Source organism: Tauraco erythrolophus, chromosome 17, assembly GCF_009769465.1.
Source record: "Tauraco erythrolophus isolate bTauEry1 chromosome 17, bTauEry1.pri, whole genome shotgun sequence".
NCBI lineage: Eukaryota > Metazoa > Chordata > Aves > Musophagiformes > Musophagidae > Tauraco > Tauraco erythrolophus.
In genome coordinates, this window is record NC_141481.1 from 11,748,444 (window position 1) to 11,766,755 (window position 18,312).

Consider the following 18,312-nt stretch of genomic DNA (forward strand, 5'->3'; position numbering starts at 1 on the left):
GGTCTGCTTGAAGGTCTTGGAAATGTTCAGTTCTCGGCAAGATCTGTGCCATAACTCTCAAAAGCTGGAGTGTGAGCGCTTGAAATGCTCTCCAAGGGAAGAGCTGGCACCTTTAGCACTAGGAAATATGGTTGCATCCACTCACACGAGCTAAGCATGCTTCACTTGTTTTTTAAGAGGGGGGCCCACAGGGGGAAGGGATCTTCTAGTGGCTTTGTCACCACGGTGTGAGTCTAGAGCTAATAAAGGAAACTGACTCTGCCAAGGTGGAGAGGAGCTAAGGAGAGGAAAATGAATGAGCAATCTAAAAAGAACCCCTAAAATTCCCCTGGTGCTCTTCAGTAAAGCAGAGATCAGCAGGAGGGTTTGCAGCCGTGCCGCAGGCTGGGACTCAGATCTGCAGCTGAGGTTTTGCACGGGCTTGGGTGAAACGCTCCGTCTCATCCTGTCCTCCTGTTTCCCTGTTTGGGAAGCAATGGCAGTGCTGATTTCCTGGTAAAAGCTTAATTGGTGTTGGCTGCGAAGCCCTTTGAGATCTCCCAGAGAGGGAAGAAGCCGTGGGGAGGCAGAGCGTGGCAGTGCGGAATGGCAGGTATGACCTGGGCTCCTTTCTGCAAGTGAACTCTTCTCTCGGATGTTTTCGTCAGCCTCAACTAATTGCTCTTTTGATGTCACTGAGATCCTGGTGCTGCACATCAGCCCTGGCTCAGCACCGCACTGCACCAAGAGGCAGCCGGAGCACGAGGCTCCCAGCCCACCGAGACAGCAGCCCCCGCCAAAACCAGCTTCGTGCCCACGCACCAAAGCCAAAACATTCCTTGTTGAGCAGGGGATTTTCAGAAAGGTGACGAGATCAAGACCTCAAAGGACAAGGCAAAGTGCTCACAGGGCATATAGGAGACAAGTCTTTGCAAAACCAGACTGCACGGCAGCCGGGGTCTCACCTCCAGCGGTGTCAGGGTCAACCCTTCCCTGCCACCACCTGCCTGCATGTCCCAGGGTGCCTTCCTCCTTCCAGTACCCAAAGGGCTACAAGAAAGCTGGAGAGGGGCTTTTAACAAGGGCATGTAGTGATAGGACAAGGGGCAATGGCTTTAAACTGAGAGAGGGCAGATTTAGATCAGATCTAAGGAAGAAATTTTTCACCATGAGGGTGGTGAGGCACTGGAACCGGTTGCCCAGAGATGTTGTGGCTGCTCCATCCCTGGAAGTGCTCAAGGCCAGGTTGGATGAGGCTTTGAGCAACCTGGTGTAGTGGAAGGTGTCCCAGCCCATGGCAGGGGCGTTGGAACTGGATGATCTTTAAGGTCCCTTCCAACCCAAACCATTCTGTGATTTTATGATTCCTCCATTGCCCCAGGGATGGAAATCAGCCTCCTCGTCCCAGAGCTGTGGCAGGGACTGACCTTTGCTGGGCAGTGGTACCACGAGGCAGCAAGCTTTCCCAAGCCCTCCTTTGTAGAAATGATAAAGAGGGATTTGAACCGGCCAACAAAGATGGAATCGAAGCAATCCCAGAGGGAGCATATTTTTATAAGCCAAGGCTATAAGGGAAAGGGCAGGAAACCTGACGCATCACAAATCACTCTGCTGTCACTTGCTGTATTCTAGAAATGCTCTATTAAAAATCAGAGCAGCCCAGGCTGCTGGCAGCAAAGCAGAATCGAGGCCAGGGCAGAGGGCGGCTCAGGTCCGGGTCTGGCTGCCAGGTAGATGGAAATCTCTGGGGCTGGTGAGCACCGCGCTGCTCTGCTGTGATTTATAGATATATAGAGTTGCCCAGCTCAGGGACATCCGTCACCCACAGCCAGCAGACGTAGTAGGGGAGATGCCTCCCTCCCTCTATCCCTCCCAGCTGGCCGGGCTCGGCTCTGCTGCTCGGTTGGGAAAGGGCTCAGGACAGAGCCCCGTGTTTCCAGTTTGTCCCCAAAAATGCATTCCCCAGATGAGGAAGGGGCAGGCAATGCACAGGGCTCCTGAGTCCCGTCTGCTCTGCGCAGCTGGAGGGGGGTGAGGGGACCCTCCCAATCCCTGGACCAGGGCTCAGCACCACCAAGCAGCCCAGCTCGTGGTCCAGCTGATGGCAAAGCATCAGGCATGTAAGGGTAGCACGCCGCCTCTTCCTTCTCCTCCTCCTCCTCCTCCTCTGGGTGTTTGCTCTTAACAAATCGGACCTGGCACTAACAAGGTCAGGAAGTCGCCTCCTCGGCCATGGCCATGGCTGCTGTGAGCCCGCGCTGCCCACCACTGAACTCAGAGCAGCCAAAAACATCAGCTACGGGTGATTCACCTGAAAAATGAGGTTCTGGGGAAACGGGAGCTCTTTGCCAATTCAGCACAAAGTGAGGTAGTAATTATGGGGGGGAGCAAAAACACTCAAGGGTGCCAAAGCCCTTCAAGGCTTGCAAAAGGAGAGGTTTGCTTGGGAAACGCAGACGCCTGTTGGCTTTGAGGTTTTCCAGGTGAGACCTCTGACGGCATTTTAACATTTTCCACTTTTGGCAGCTCTGATCATGGAGGACAGAGCAGCTCAAGAGGAGACAAGAAGCACCCAAGCGAGGAGCAGGAGTCTCCTCCCTCCATCCCTCCCTCCTTCCTCAGCTCCATCAGAGTTTCCACCACCACAAGTCCTATTTTCCTACATCTTTCCCATGGCAGAACCAAACCCCCTCGACCTCTCTCGCTCCAAGCACCAGTCAAGAGATCCAGGGATTCCAGGCATCCCCTGGTCATGAGAAAAGCCCAGGACTGGGTGAGGTGTCCACACCCCAGCACCCAGCTGCACCCTCCTCCGTGGCCAGTGCGCGTCAGCTTGTTCAAATAAAGCCCCATCTGTGCAAATTATTTACAGGAGGATGTTTGCTCTGCTGCGGAAGCTGATACGGTCATGAAAGTTTAAACAGGATGGAGAAGGGAGAATTCAGGAGGGTGTCCTAAAGATGGGACACGGCCCCATGGGTCCTTCCCAGAGTCAGCTTCCCACAACCCCAGACACAGCGAGCACCTCGTTGGCACAGACGCAGAGGCTGGGATCCACGGAGAGCCACCGGCTCCGGGACAACCTGCTCTGCAGGTTATAGGAGATGCACATAAAATGACTTGTCCGTACACAGAGTAAAAAAAAAAAAAATCCCTCTTTGTGACCAAAAGCCCAGGGAGTCCCATCAGAGATGGCCCTGCATGCTGCCAACAGCCCCCAGGAACGGGCACAGCAAAGCCACTGGTGAGCTGGGGAAGGGCAGAGCAAGGGAAACCGTTCGCAGAAGTGGTTCTCCCAAAAACAAGCACCTGCTCTCACCTTGTTGCCCAGAAAAGTCCTGCTCAGGGGCTGGAGCATGTTGCTGCACCCCAAGGTAGATCAGAAAACCACCCCGAGTCTCTTCAAGTACCTAGATACCCCTCAGGCCACCACATCAATTCTTCTCTTCACCGTTGGGTGCAGACGAGGAGCCCAGCATTGGAGAAAAACACCCAGATTTCCTCCTGACCCTTCTGGGTCCCACAAGACATGGCTGATCTGCCCCCTGAGACTCTATGACATGTCTGGCAGTCATGGACTGCTGAAGATCACACCTTTGAACCTCCAAATGCCCCTTTCTGGTGATCAGTGAGCCTCCTGGACCACAGTGGGAGGTGAAGCACGGCTGGAGCAGCCACACAGACTCGCCCATCCCATCCCAACTCGCCCACATGGACTCACGCTCACTTGGCTCCTTCTTTCTCATCACCCTGAAGATGGCTCCTGGAGCTCTCCTCTTGTTCCTACATCCAAAGCACTGGTGGAGAAAGATCTCACCTCTTCAGAGCCAGCCCTCACCACCCTCTTCTGCCGCTGGAGCCCAAAGCTGACCACCACGTGTCCACTCTTCCTGTGGGTGAGGCTGAGGAACCAGGGAACAACAGCAGCTCAGAGATGTTTCGCCGTGGATCGATCAAGAGCAGGGAAAGGGCTGTGGAAGAAGGAAAACCTGCATTGGAGTCAGCAACCCTTGCTCAACTGCTGGTTAGTGGCTCCACAGGAAACACCTTCCCATGCTCACCTGGAAAGACATGTTCCCAGCGAGGCAAGGCCGTCAGCAGGCAGGGAGTGGACAGGAGGCTGCAGGAGGTACACCCCTTGGCAGACGCAACCTCTTCTTTGCCACAGCCAGTGGAGGAGAAGAAGGTGCCAGGGAGTCCTTCAACTCTCAAGATGCTTTAGTTCTCTGCTTTGCAGCGTTTGGGTCTCCTATGGCCTGTTGCTCTAGAGTTTGTTTGATCCTTGCGGCATGGACTTACCTGGGGTAAGTACCAGGGGGCTGAAATAAGTGGCAGGAAGGACTCCAGGCTTTACCACAAGCTCACCTGAACATCTCAGCGCTGGTGATACCCCCAACAGGGCTGGCCGAAAGGATCCCAAAGGGCTGGAGACAGCAGAAACCTGGAGCAGGAGGTTGGGACAACATCATACCCAAACAGGTCTCGCCTACTTTGTGGAGAACAACCCAAACCTGCCTGTCCCGGTCATGGCAGAGCTGCTGGGTGACAGGGAGAAGTCACCCAGGCCTGTCCCACCACAGACCTCCTCTATGACCAACCTCCACTGCCAGCTCTCATGGACAAGGACTAGACGTAGCTGCCATGCTTTGGGACCCAACACCCGCGGCCCCACGGCTCTCCCACTGACCTCCCCAGGAGCGCAGCCTGCAGCAGAAGGCTCCTTGCTCTGGCAGGAGAAGGTTGCTCAGATTAAAAGCATGTGCTTGTGTGTCACAAAACCAGACACTGCTTCCTCCTCCCACCACCCTCGCCACGGAGCTGGGCGGTATCTCCGGTGCTCCCCACAGCACTCCAGCCACGCTGCCAGTGGCCTTGCCGGCCAGGCACACCTTTGCCAACACACCCCTCCCACCTGGCCCCTCCATATCCTCTGAGTGTGGCATGGGCTGTAGAAGAGGAGACCTGCAGGGACATGACAGTTCTGGTGCAGAGCCACGGCTCCTCCAGGCTCAGGAAGGCTGGGATTTAAGTGGGAAAATGCTGATTTCGCAAAGGGCTCTAACAGCACAGGAGAAGCAAAGCCCTACTTGGGAGAGCTGCGGATCAAACCAAGCCAGGAAGAGTTTCTTGCCAGCCACGGGTGAAGGAAGGAGAGGAGGAGAACCAGGTGAAGCTAGGGATGAAGGACCATCTGTCGTGTGTCTTTGCAGGACGCCAGCCAGATTTCACAGCCCTGAAAAGGAGACCTCTGGTTCACAAATACGCGATGGTGTTTGGTGAAATCCAAGGGCTGTGGGGCCGGGATGAAACACTCCTCCATATCCGTGAGTCAGCCAGTAGCGCTGCTGTGGACAGGAAGCCCATGAGTCATGGGCTGCAGCTGGGTTGGAGATGGCCACTAAGATCATCACTGTTATTTATAGCCAAGACACTGATATGAGCAGAAAGACCCCTGCAGCCACCCAGGGCATGGGTCACACGGTGCATTGCCAGCACATCACGTCCTGGGCACCTGCTGCTCTCCTCTTCTGCGTCCTCGTCCTGGATTCCCAACCTGGAGCTGGGCTTCTGGTGTGCTGGATGTGCCCCCTTCATCCAGATGACACTGTCCATCCAACAGCCGGTCTCAATGCTAAAGTCAACGTTGCTGGTTGCCTAAACACAGCACTTGCCAAGGCTCTCCCACCATGGGTACCACTGTGGGAAAGAGGTGTGTGACAGAACGAACACAGATTTTGCAGAAGGGATTCTAACATAATTTATCTGTAATTCAAGAGGCACTAAGCAGATACAGGAACTCTTGCATGAAGCCTTTCTTCTGCGTGGAAGGTTTGGCTTCTCCGGCTTTGCCAGCCAGACCCCACCTCAGCAGCTCACGACTTTCCTCCCTGGCTCCACAGCCAGCCCTCATCTCAGACTCATCCTCTGCATCCTCGTTTCGAGGCATTTGAGTTGTGCCTTGCCGACGGTGAAGGAGCAGCTGTGGGCACAGCATGAGGAGCTGCGAGGCCAGGAGCAAAGCTTGCCAAGAGGTTTGAAGAAGGGCTGGTTACGAGTAGCTGCCCTTTGCTAACTGGTTCGCTTCCCGCCTCCCTTCCGACTGCGTGGTGCTCCCAGCCAAATATCATTAAAGGTTTATCCACACACCAATCACCTTATTTGCCTTCAAAGCTGGAGCAAGATCTCTCTCCAGGGAGAGGCTGTAGCTGTCACACCACCTTCAAAGCCAACGGAGGCTGCATGGACTCGCTCGGAGCTTCCCTTGGTTGCGGGAATTGGTCAGGAGACTTCGGAGAGAAGGGGTTGATGCCTTCAAAGTGGAGTATGGGTTGATAAGTGAGGAGTGGAGAGAGACATTTTAACTCCTACTGGGTAATTATCACCTACGGAAAGCTGAGGAGTTGGCTGGTGGGAGGGAAATTATAACCTAGCATAAAACCAATCTCCCAAATCCAGTCTCTTTAGTGTTCAGGAGTGTTTGGTCTGGTTCCAAAGCTCAACTTCTGAAGGAGTTTGGAGAGGTCCCTCGACAGACCTCCAACATGGCTGCAAAGCAGAGACCTCATCCCTTTTGTTCAGAAGTGAACAAAAACGGGTGATGCTTCGCGGTGAGAGGCTGAAGGAAAACAAACGGCTTCGTTCAGGAGAACCGGTTGTGGTGAGATGCGAAGTGACTTAATTACAGTAAGTCTCGTTACAGCAAAACTGCCAGGTGTGAAAAGACTTTTTAATTTAGCAGAGAAAGGCAAATCAACACCAAGCATCTGGAAGCTGAACCCGGAGGAAATAATCCAATTAAAACTCAGGCAACGCTGCGAGTGGAGCACGCTATGAAGTGATGGATTATTCATTCCAGGATGTCTTGAATTCAAGAGAAGGGGAATCTAATAGATCCTTCTAGCACTCTATCTGTTGAGGATGAACACTCCTACCCAACTTCTGGGAGCATGCTCACTCCATTGCAAAATCAAGGCCAGGAGTTTGGCTAAATGCAAAGTTCCCATGCATATGATGGGGGATGACCCACAAGTCCTACTAGGTAAGTCGCACTGTTTTATGCTTGGAGGCATTAATAACCCAGAACTAGCAGCCAACTCCATGGAAACCAACTGGTACTCAGTGACAAGTTCTCCTGTTGCTATAGGAACAGGGCCCAAACAAATAAAAATTACCTATAATTTTTCCTCCCCAAAGTTCTCCCACATTGCATTTCCATAGCAACTAATTAGCTCATTAGTGATCTGAAACAAACCAGTGGACTGGTGGAAGTGTCCGGCTGCCGTGCCCAGCTCTGTCCCCTCTCGCAGTTACCTGAGAAGAGCCATTGAGATAGTTTACACCAGGTTAAGCGGAAGGGCTTGAAGACGAGGAGTTGGGTATCTCAGGGCTGGATTTCTTCATGCCTTCCCCATGATACCTCCAACACAAATATCACTTGGTCCCTTCTATTTCTAGCTGTCACCTTACACTTCAGTTCCTTGACCTTGTCATTTCCTTTCCAGGCTCCCCATGTCCCCTTCAGGCTCAGCATTGGTCCGTTTGACAGCTGCATGGCTTGGCAATGTTCTCTCATCCTTCTGGCCGTGATATTCAGGTCTCTTGGCTTGTTGCGATCTTCTGCACTGAGCTAACACACTTCATCTGCAGGATCCTTGCAGCATTCTCTTTTCTCATTTACACTCCACAACTACAACCCTCCATCCTACCCTGGCAGTTTACTGTCATGGGTCTCTTCCATCTCCAAGCCATGCTGAAGCATTGTTCAGCCACTTCCACCTACGTCCCACCAGTCTGAGCCCTGGGGAAGACACCGCTCAACTTTACTTGGCTAAATCAGTGCCAATCACTTAAGTCTGAGAGACCCACCACTGCCTTTTTTAAAGTAGCCATGGATGCCATTGTCACCTTCATGGCCAAGGAAAGACTCTAACTTTGCAGACGTAGGGCTGGAAGGATGAATTGGATCACCCTCTCTTGATTTCAAGACATCCTGGACACCACATGATGCTCCCCTGAGGCCAATGGACACAATCGTGCTCCACATATCACAGAGTGCAAGCTGAGCAGCTGCATCCAGGCTGGATGGCATGAGTGCAGGGGTGCTGTACATCCTGCCTGAGCTCAGTGGTCACAGGGACGACTAATGACAGAGCAACCAGGTGTTAAAAATCGACCAGGAAAAAAATAAATCATTACAAAAATAGAACGGAGTGGCAGAAATGCTGTTGACAATTGTTGGTGTAATTAACACAAACAAGTGCATCCGAGGAGATTAGATGCGTTCAACCACGGTTACGTGCCCACAGAGAGGAGATGCTACCTTCAATTAGTGTCAGAAACTTTGGAAAACAGAGAACAAGTCTGATTTCCTTTGCTGTAGTGGAAACTCAGTGAAAATCCCCAGAAATCCACTGACTTGCAACCACAGGGAAACACAGCCCAGGTCGTCTTTGTTTTGTTTCCTATGAGTTGAATATTTTGGCACCTCTCCAGGGGTAAGTTGTGAAAATAAAGTATAACGGAGGAAAAAAAAAAAAACCAATCATCAATGAATGGCAAGCAACTGAGAGTCTTTGAAACTAGCAATATTGAGCCTTAGCCTGGGCCCTTAAATACAAAGTGGGAACAAAAAATTCCAAAGAAGTCAGGGCATTCAAGGGAGAAAAGCTTTTCTCTCCCTCTTTTCCCAGCCTTTCAGAGGGACAGACCTACTCCTGGACACCCCAGGTCCATGCTGAGTTATAGGAGAGGAGTGAGTGTCTCAAAACCCTGCAGAAATGCAAAGTTTCCTTCACCTTTTGGTTCCTTTTGGTTTTGCCATTTCAGCATTCCTGGGAGTCTGGACTAACTCGCAGAGAGAATAGCAGAGTATTCCTCGCTCCAGAGCCCCGTGTGTCTCCAGCTTTCCCTGGGGATCATGCAAAGCTGCAGTGCCATCACCTTTCCCTCAGGCATGATGATTAGCAAATTGCTAACAAGAATAATGTAAGTAGGAGTCCTGTGGGACTATTTGAATCCTCAGGACCTGGAGGCTTCAGTTAAAATCTTTTCCTGGGACTTCTGATTGAGTCGGCTGCACTGGACGCTTCTCCTGAGTCCCTCATATAAATTGTTGATAAGGATGAGTCAGTGGAAACAAGGGATCTGGTGGTGGTTTCATCAAAGGCAAGAAATATTACCCTAATTTTTGTGGATTGGGTATCACCCCATGGGAGGGAATCTGTTGCAGAGACCACTGATACCATCTGGAAACCTGCCCACCCTTTGTATCCTCGGCTGACGGCACTTTCTGGCACAACCTCTGCTCCACAGCCTCCTAAAGACAGGAAACCTTCTTCCATCCCATCCTCCTGATCAGGCAGCAGGGGTGCATCCCCCACCCCAGTGCAGGTGGCAGGAACAGCCCTTCTCTCCCACCTCCGCAGCTGCCCACCAGCCAGGGCAGAGGTGGCAGCAGGGGCAAGAGCCAGGAGAGGACATGTCCCCTGTCACGTGGGTGGTCAGCATCTGCAGACCTCAACGGGGGAGGAATATGTTGCTCGTGTTGATGGTTTCTTCTTCCCCACTCTAGGATTCACTTGGGGCCATTTTTAGGTGTTCACTAACATTTTTACACTTCACATTTTCTCCAGCAGTCTGCAGATCCACGTTAACCCCAAATTTACTATACACTGTGCCATTTATGTATGTCAGATACCATTCCTTTGTCCTCCTTGTTACCCCCAAACCCAGTTTTGTTTAGCTTTAGCTCTCCATGTCCTCCACTGACCACTGGTGACCTGTTTATAGCTGTGAGGTCTCCACGGCCAACCCTGGACCCCAGGTCTCCCCATCCCATGTCTGTGCTCCTCTGTGCTGCATCCCACATCTCCACTTTTCACATCTCTGCTTTCGTACCAGACCTGTATTTCCCTGTCCCTGATTGTTCTATCACAGCAAAAAATATCTCCTTCTACAAGGAATAACCATTTGCTGCTGTTCTCTGGCTAAAACTAGGGCTGTACCACACAAATAGAAGTAAAATAAATTAGCCATAGCTACAGCTCAAATAGAAAAACCGCTGTTACAGCAAAAACAAGTAAAATAAAACTGTGGGAAGTCAAGAAAAGTCCAGACAGAACAGGTCCACCAAGCCTCAGTCCTGAGGCCTTGCAAACTCAGTGCAAGTTTTACGGCCTCATGTGATGGCACCACCGTAATACAGGGCTGCAGGTACCAGGGGGTGGATTGTGGAGCCCCATCTTCTCCAAATACCCCAGGGAGCTGCACTGGCACCCTGGCACGGGACAGAAGTGTCACTTCAATGGCTCATTGAAGAAGTTGAGGCCAGGGTGGAGGATTATTGTTTTCCCCCTAAACCTGGGTGATAAACGCCTGGCATATCGGGCAAGGGACCACAGCCCCGCTTGGATTCTCCGATGCCTTCACTGCTGTGTCCAAGCCACCACCCAAGACCAGGGGATGGAGAACAGGCTGCCGGCTCACTCTCTCTAGAAACAACACAACCTGTCTGGTTAAGTCCCCATTGAGACATGCACGTCCCAAAACATGATTTGATCCCAGGGCAGCTGGAGCCCAGCTCCCATGTACCTTCTCTGGTGTCTCATAAGGACCAAGCAGCATCAGCACGGGCACACAAGCCCCCATCTCGCCTCCCTCCGCCACCAGCCCCGTCTCCATGTCACCCATGGGAATGTGATTATCAGCGAGATGTATGTCTCCGTCAGATGTGATCAAAACCACAATTCAATTAAATTTGATTGGATTGAAAGCTGAGGGTTTTGAGGAGACAGGCACGTATGCTCGGAGTGGGATCATCATTTCTCAGAAAAGTAGGCTGAGATCTACAGGGTGGTCACCCCAAGGTGAAGGAAAAGCTGGGATACAGCTCTGACCCCAGGATGAACTCCATCCCTTGGGGCTGGGAGCCTTTGCCGGTTCACACATCTGCCTTCTAGATGATCCTGGATAGAGTAAGGTGAGCTCAGCCTCAGGGAGATGTTTTTAATTCTTTCTCATCTTTTGAAATCAAATAAAATTCTGAAGGAGAAACTTTGTCATCTGAGCATCAGAGGTGAAAAAAAAAAAAAAACCAACCTGGAGATGAAAGGGAATTCTAGATGGGTGTTTCATCTCTTGCTCTTGTAACGAACATGGAAACAAAAAAAAGAAAGAAACAAACAAAAAATCCCAGACACGGTTAATGAGCTTTGCATTTAAATGTGGCACCAATGTCACCGCGCAGACTGTTCCTTCAAGGTCCCGCGTACCTTGTGGGACAACCCGTCGGAGCAAATATTGGATCAGATTAAATTTCACTAGTGTTTACTAAATAAAACATGCATTTTGAGAAATCAAGAAAAAGTTTGTTAAATATTTTAGTACATCTGGTCTCCTCTTCCCCACCCATATATGGACTTACAAAATGCTTTGCATATTTATTTTAGCATGCACTAGATTCACTTAAAAATAGCATCACCAGCACTGGAAACAGCCCACTTGCTTTTCATCTAGATCTTTGCATCGAATCAATGAATCCAAAATTAAACAAGGTTGGGTGAACTAAATCTATACCAGGACCTATTTGCTGATCGATACAGAAATGGATGCCTGGGATCTCTTTACCATGTGAAATATGAGGGCTCATGAGAGAGAAATTGCTTTTGTTATTATATAAAAAAAGTAGATTTAATCTCCTCACATTAAAAAAAATATTTATCAGAGAGATGCTTCATCCTAAATTATTCATGCTGGTTGTATAGTACCTAGAAAAGACAAGACTCCTGTCTTCCATTCCTAATGAGAGGGGAAAAATACCTCCAATATTCTTTATGGATTCAGTTTCATCAGCACAAGGAGATGAAACCCTACTTGGCTTCTAGAGGGTGTCCTCCCCATCCCTGCGGGGAGCTGACTGCCCCAAAACACAACGAGAAACCACAACGCGCTGCACCTGGAGGGAGAAGAGCTGAAGCTCTGAAGACACGTCAGGAGGCCAAACTCAGGTCATCAGGAAGAGGCACCTGGCTTTGGCATTGAGGTTCAAGGGATGATGATGGTGATCAAGTAGCCAGAACCCATCGGGCAGAGGGAAGAAGAACAACTTTTTCTCCTGAAGAACCCAACTCAATATGGCACAATGTAAATCCAGCCTCCACCGTCTGTGGCTGGATGTGATCCTCCAAAACGGGGCGGAGGTGAAGCCACCCTGGGCTGCACCGAGCACTGGCTCCCCCAGCAAAGGGGAGCTGGAAGAAGACCAAAAGTCAACCCAGGCCACCCTGTATGAAGTTCATGGGAGACACAAGCCACAAAGGTTGGAGGAAATCTCTCCTGGCCCAGAATGGGAACAGAATTGGAGCTGAAGAGCATGGATTTGGGAAAAGATGATGATTGGCATTTTAGCCTATCTTGGGCACAAAATTTAGGGCTGGTTTGGGAACTGCCTTGCACAGCTGCATGCCCAGCCAGGTCCCTTTCTCCTGAGTGTGCTGCAAGAATTGATCCATCGAGGGCTGTACCTGCTCCGCTCTGAATAAATCTGCATATCAGACGCTTCCATGAATGAAAAATGCATGTGCCAGTAAATTGGACGTGAAATAATACATCTGTTGTCAGCACTCTTTCTTTTTTTTTTCTTTCCTCTTCCATGAGTTTCATTAAGGAGAGACACATTGTCTCCAATAAAGTTAACACCACCAGTTCACTAATTGTTCCTGACACTTCCCTGTTGCTTTGATTATGGATCGCTGCAGCAACACCAGCCCCGAGCAGGCAGGGAGGGATAAAGTCACCTCATCGGGCTATTTCTGGAAGAAAATAATAACAAAGCTGCAGATCCTGTGCCAGGGAATGACCCCAAGCCGTGGCGAGGCTGGGGGCACAGGGGTGGCAGGGGTGTCCCAGAAGCCCGGCGAGGTGCCAGCGCTGGATTCGGACCCCGCAGTGCTGCAGCCAGCTCCTGACGTTCTTCCTCTGAACGCATGAATGAAAGGAGGAATGAGAAACCGCTGACCCTGGCTGGACACATCACGGGTCCTGGGGGCAAACTGAGCCCAAGGGACAATCCCAGCCCCATCTTCCCTGATCACCTTCATCCTCCTGCACCTTCCAGCCCTTCTCCAGACCAGGAGCTGGACAAAGTCAAAATGAGTGGGTTTGGGTCCGGTGCCCGCTTCGCAGGGTGCTCACACTCGGGCTGTTTGCATCCCCACGGGAAGCGGACTCCATGATGTGAAGGATGCAGAGGGACCGGGTACTCGGTTCCCATCACACCTCCGATGATTTCAGCCCTCCCATGGGCAAGGCAAGGGTGGGCATAAACCCAGCTCCACTTGGCATCGCCCTGGGATGTGTGGAGAAGCCAGGTGGGGAAATGACGATGTCAGTGCCCCCCACCTCCATGTGAGCCCCATCCCGTCCCCATGCTGTCCCCTGCCCTGCCCCTGCGTGGCCAGCAATCAGGTTAGCAGCTTGCAACGCACCCAAGCTCACAGCAAAGAGGCGACAGCTGCTTCCCGCTGGCCCAGATCAAGGATTAATTAAGGAGAAGATTTGGGGGAATGAAGGGGAAGATCCCTCCCAAAGCTGTAATTAAAGAAACTCAGGGCGAGGCAGAACGACCAGAAAGGACATGTCCTGCTGCCAACAGGGCTCAGCTCAGGAGGGCAGTGTAAGGGGAGCGGAGACCCTCACCATGGCGCCACGGCGCTGGCGCAGCCCCCTCCCTGAGGGGACGTATCACCCCAACACACAGGTGGTGGAGGCTGCTCTGCACCCACAAAAATGACTTTTTGATCTTCACAGAGGTCCCCTGGACCTCCAGCAAGACTCATGAACGCAGAGCAAGCAGGTGCCCCAGCCTAGTTAAAAATACATCAAACCCAAATTCCTATTGATTTGGCTCTGAGTTATGGCAAAGGTATGGCAAAGGTTTTTGGGGCTGGTGAAGCAGGAAGGCTCTTGTGGGATTCGATCCCAGCTCCGGCTCACCCACCCCGAGCCCAGGAGGCCACCATGGCCTTTGGGAGGTGGGTGCCACTGCCGCCAGGACCTGCAGAGCCCTTCTGAGCTATCTGGAGAGGTGCCACAGTCCAGGACATCCTGCTCCACAGACCAGCCACCCTCCTGAACAGCAGCATGGCTCATCAATCCATCTGCACATCTGCACTGGCATTCCGGGAAAACACTGTTTCAATACAGTGCTGCTGAGAGCAGCATCACCAGCCAGGATGGGTGACAAGGGCACCAGACCTCCCACCCCATCTCCAGCAGGACAGGGGTACCTGGCTAGGGAGGGTCCAAGAGCTGCACCGGTTCCTAGTGTCTCTCCGTCAGCTGCCAAGCCAGGCACTGCCCGTGCCACCAGCCCACGCAGAGCTGATGCTGGAAACAGGCAATTTTCCCACTTTATTTAGCTCTTGCTGTGTCTCATCAGTCCTGGAGGAGCAGCTCAACCCTGTGGGCAACATCTGCTCCCCAAAACCCCCTTGTCCTGGGAGGAGAGGCTGTGTGGCCCCCTCCAACACTCCGAAATCTGTCTCCAGGCTTCAGCACTTCATTAATAGACAGGGAAGGGAAGAGGAACGTTGGGCCAGCCAGCAGTGAGGCAGGTCGTTGCCACAAAACATCTCTCTCTGGCACCAGATGCCAACTGCTTGCCGAGGTGGGGGCTCAGCACAAGGCAGCGAGCAGGGAGGGGAGCTGGGGTGAGACTCTGATAGTGGGAAGACCCCATAAAATGTGTTTCCAAACGATCACAGCCAACCCTCTGTCAGTGGTGATGGCCACAGAAGCCGAGTGGGACCCCTGGCCCGGGACCCAGAAGCGCCGCAGGAACCAGGATCACAAACTCGGATGTGCGAGTAGGTGCGGCTGTGCCCAGGGCTACGGGTCCCCCTTCACATTAGGGGCCAAGAAATGAGGTTTTGAGGAAAAATGTGCAGCAATGATCCCTTGTAAGGGGGAAGAGCCCTCAAACGAGGCATGGAGCAAAGCACATGGCAGCCACAGCGCAAACCTCAAAAAAAAACAGAAAAAAAAAAAAAAAGACGGGGTGGGAAGAAAACCTGGAGGTACTGCTCCCTGAGAAGCACAGCTGCCACCCCAACAACTCGCACTGGCAGAGCCCTGGGAGCCGCCGGCACCTCCGCATCCCCCTGGCTCACCCCAGACTCCCAAAATTGCACCCGACACCCCTGCCCACCGCTCCAGCCCGGCTTTGCCAGGTCACTCCTTGTCCCCGGAGCTGTGCAGCACCCGCCTGTATCAATCCGGGTGAGGCAGCACCAGATTCACACAACAGCTGCTGTGTATTTACACAGCGATTACGAGCCCTGCGAAGGGGGGGGAGACAAAGAGCATCGCTGGGGCTCCTGTTCCCAGGGCTGGGGACAGCAGTGGGGGCAGCTGGACACCAGTCAAACACCTCGTACCACCGAGAGCTCACCAGGCTTCCGTTGAGCTCATTAAACAGCTTCTCATCACCAACACTGAGCAGGACCTGTTGCAGGCGGTGATATTCTGCAGGGCCTTTACAGAGAGGGTCGAGATAACCTTGGAAATAATTAATTGCTTCACGGAGCCAGAGCAGCGATGCTCGGAGGAGCTACGCACGCAACGCATGCTTCGTGGCATTTGGGGTGTGAATTGTGGAGCTTTTGTCTGAAACCTGGGATTTTATTTATGAAATCTCCACTTCCACAAGAAGAAAAGAGCGTAGCACTCTAGGAGAGGCATAAGCAGCCCTCAGCAGGGAGCGACACCAAGGAAAACCCAAATATCAAGGTAACTGCTTTGGTTCATCGAGGTTCCCGTCTCCTCCACTCTGAGCTGCTCCAAGATGTAAATCAAAGTGCAAAAGCCACCCTGGCTCACCAGGCTTCTCCGCAGCCCTCTGCCCACGTGCCTGCAGCGCTCGCCGCCGCTCCCGGTGTCTGGAAATAAACAGCCTGTTCCAGCACCGCTTGATATTTCAAGAAAGGTTAACACAGCATGTGAAGGGCCAGAGCCACCGCTCACGGGGCTGGAAAGGCTCCAGGCAAACATGCCAGAAGACCAGGGCTCCCTGCATAGCAGGTCACCTCCTCACACCCCTCTCCCAAAGAGTTCGCTCCAACCTTCGATATTTTCAGACTTTGTACTGCTAAAGCTTCCTTCTCCCACCTCCACGTTTCACCACCAGCATTCCCACCTCTGAAAAATCAACAGGAATTTCAAGCCAAGCAGGAAGCCAGGGGGTTTGCATTCGCTAGGCAAGCCGGGAGTTTTCCCTCTGCTTTTGGGGCTCCTGCTGAAGGCAGCAGAAAATCACCCCTGTGTCCCAGCACCCCATCGATGGGCAGGTGCTGCTGGGCCCACTGCAAGCCCCAGGGAAATGCAGCAGCAGAGCAGCTACATGGGAACCGGTCCCATGGCTCACTCCATAAATACGCACACCCCGGGGCTGGATTTGCCAACCAGGATGCTAGGACAGACAGAAAAGGCTTGGAGATGCTTTATCCAAGCTGGTGATGAAAACACAGCAAAGCTTAGAAACTCATATCCAGGGATGACTAATTATCAGGGGAAAAAGGGTGGGCACCAAAGCACCTGGATACCCATGGTTAAAGCAGAGCTTGAGCTCTCCTCACCCCAAAACAAGCCACCTACCCTTCTGTTCTGGAGAGAAGAGCTGGGAGCCATCCACAGCAGCTCACTATGGGCTGCAAAGACCTTCTCCACCCAGGCACACCTCTCTTAACCCCTTCCTAGTCCCTTCAGGTGCCAGCTGCAATGATTTTAACACCTCTGGCCAGCCTGGCTGGGCCTGGAAAGGCTGATCCATATTCCTGAGGTCTCATCGGTATTCTGCAGCTTCAGCTCATTAGCACTTAGGTGCTACAGGAGTGGGAGCATTGGAAGTTTCTGGGCGAGACAGCTATTAGGGGAGGATTGAACACATCTCGTACAAACCCATGGCCTGCGTGAACTCTCTAATTTACGCTATCGATCTAGAAGGTGCCTGCAGGCCACCTGAACCCAAAAAAAGATCCCAAAACCAAACCTGCCCTAGATACAGTCTCAGCCACTTTAAGAAAGAGAAGAAAAATTAAGCAAAATAAATAACCTGCAGCCCCAGAAAACTGGCTGCAGCATCACGCTCCCTGCTAATGCTATTAGCCAGCCCTCCTCCACAAACGGCTCTTCAGGAACAGCATGAGCTCCAGCTCAGCAGCTCCTGGAGAGACCCACCAGCCCAGCAAAGGGCCAGTGTGACCAGTACAAACATCCACGCTGTACTAGGAGAGCGTGTTTGGGGGTCTGTCCCCTCAGGCGGACCGTGCTCTCAACACACGCTGCTCAGGGAAGGGCAGGGAAAGCTGCTGGCACTTAAATTCTGGAGGGCTGAGCTGCTGCAGCCCTGACGGCCCCGATGTCCTCTCCCCATGTTGCATGTGCTGTTTTGCCTTCTCTGCAGTGAGGGCTCCCAGATTTGGGCTCTGCCTGTTTACACCTTGTGATAAACCCGTGGGGAAGTTGCCAGGCAGAAATAACCTCTTTGTGCCTTTATTTGAGACAAATAGGGGGAAAAAAACTACTGTTCCTCCTAACAAGGGAACTCAAAGTGATGAATTTTCCGTTTCTCCTGAAGTTCTTTCCTCGGAGGCTCTGATGCATTTTTAATAGGTCTCCATGCAGCTATTACACTGGTAATTGAAATGGAGAGCCCTCTGGCTCGGCCCCCGGCCCCGGGGTAGGTCAGACCCCTCGGAGGGAGAATGGTCCCCACGCCATGCGGTAGGGCCGATGGCTTTTCCTGTGGTCCCACCATCACTGACACCCCTCGGTCCCATCTACGGCCAGAGCATCACCCCGAGGTCCCCAGTGCTTGGGGCACCCGCTGTCCCTGGCCTGGAAGGGACTGACAGGGGAAATATTTGAGGATGGAGCCATTCCTCTTCTCCCTGTCCCATCGCACGGAATGGGATGAAACACACCCCCCACCTCCCGGGGGGACGGTGCCCAAGCGGAGCGGATCCCCCGGCCCTAATCCCACGCACCCCCGAGGGAAGGCTGGAGGGTGCTGGGGTGGTGGGGAGGGCACAGCAGGTTGGGGGGTGCGCGGGGAGGGGACCGAACCCGGCGGGTCCCGCCGCCGGCGGAGCCGCAGCCCCGCGGGGCCGGTGCCGCGCGCTGCCTCCCCCTCGCGGCCGCGGGCAGCCCCTGCCACCCCCGCACCCCCCCCGGGCAGCCCCTGCCACCCCCGTACCCCCCCCGGGCAGCCCCTGTCACCCCGCACCCACCCCGGGCAGCCCCTGTCACCTCGTACCCTCCACCCCCGGGCAGCCCCTG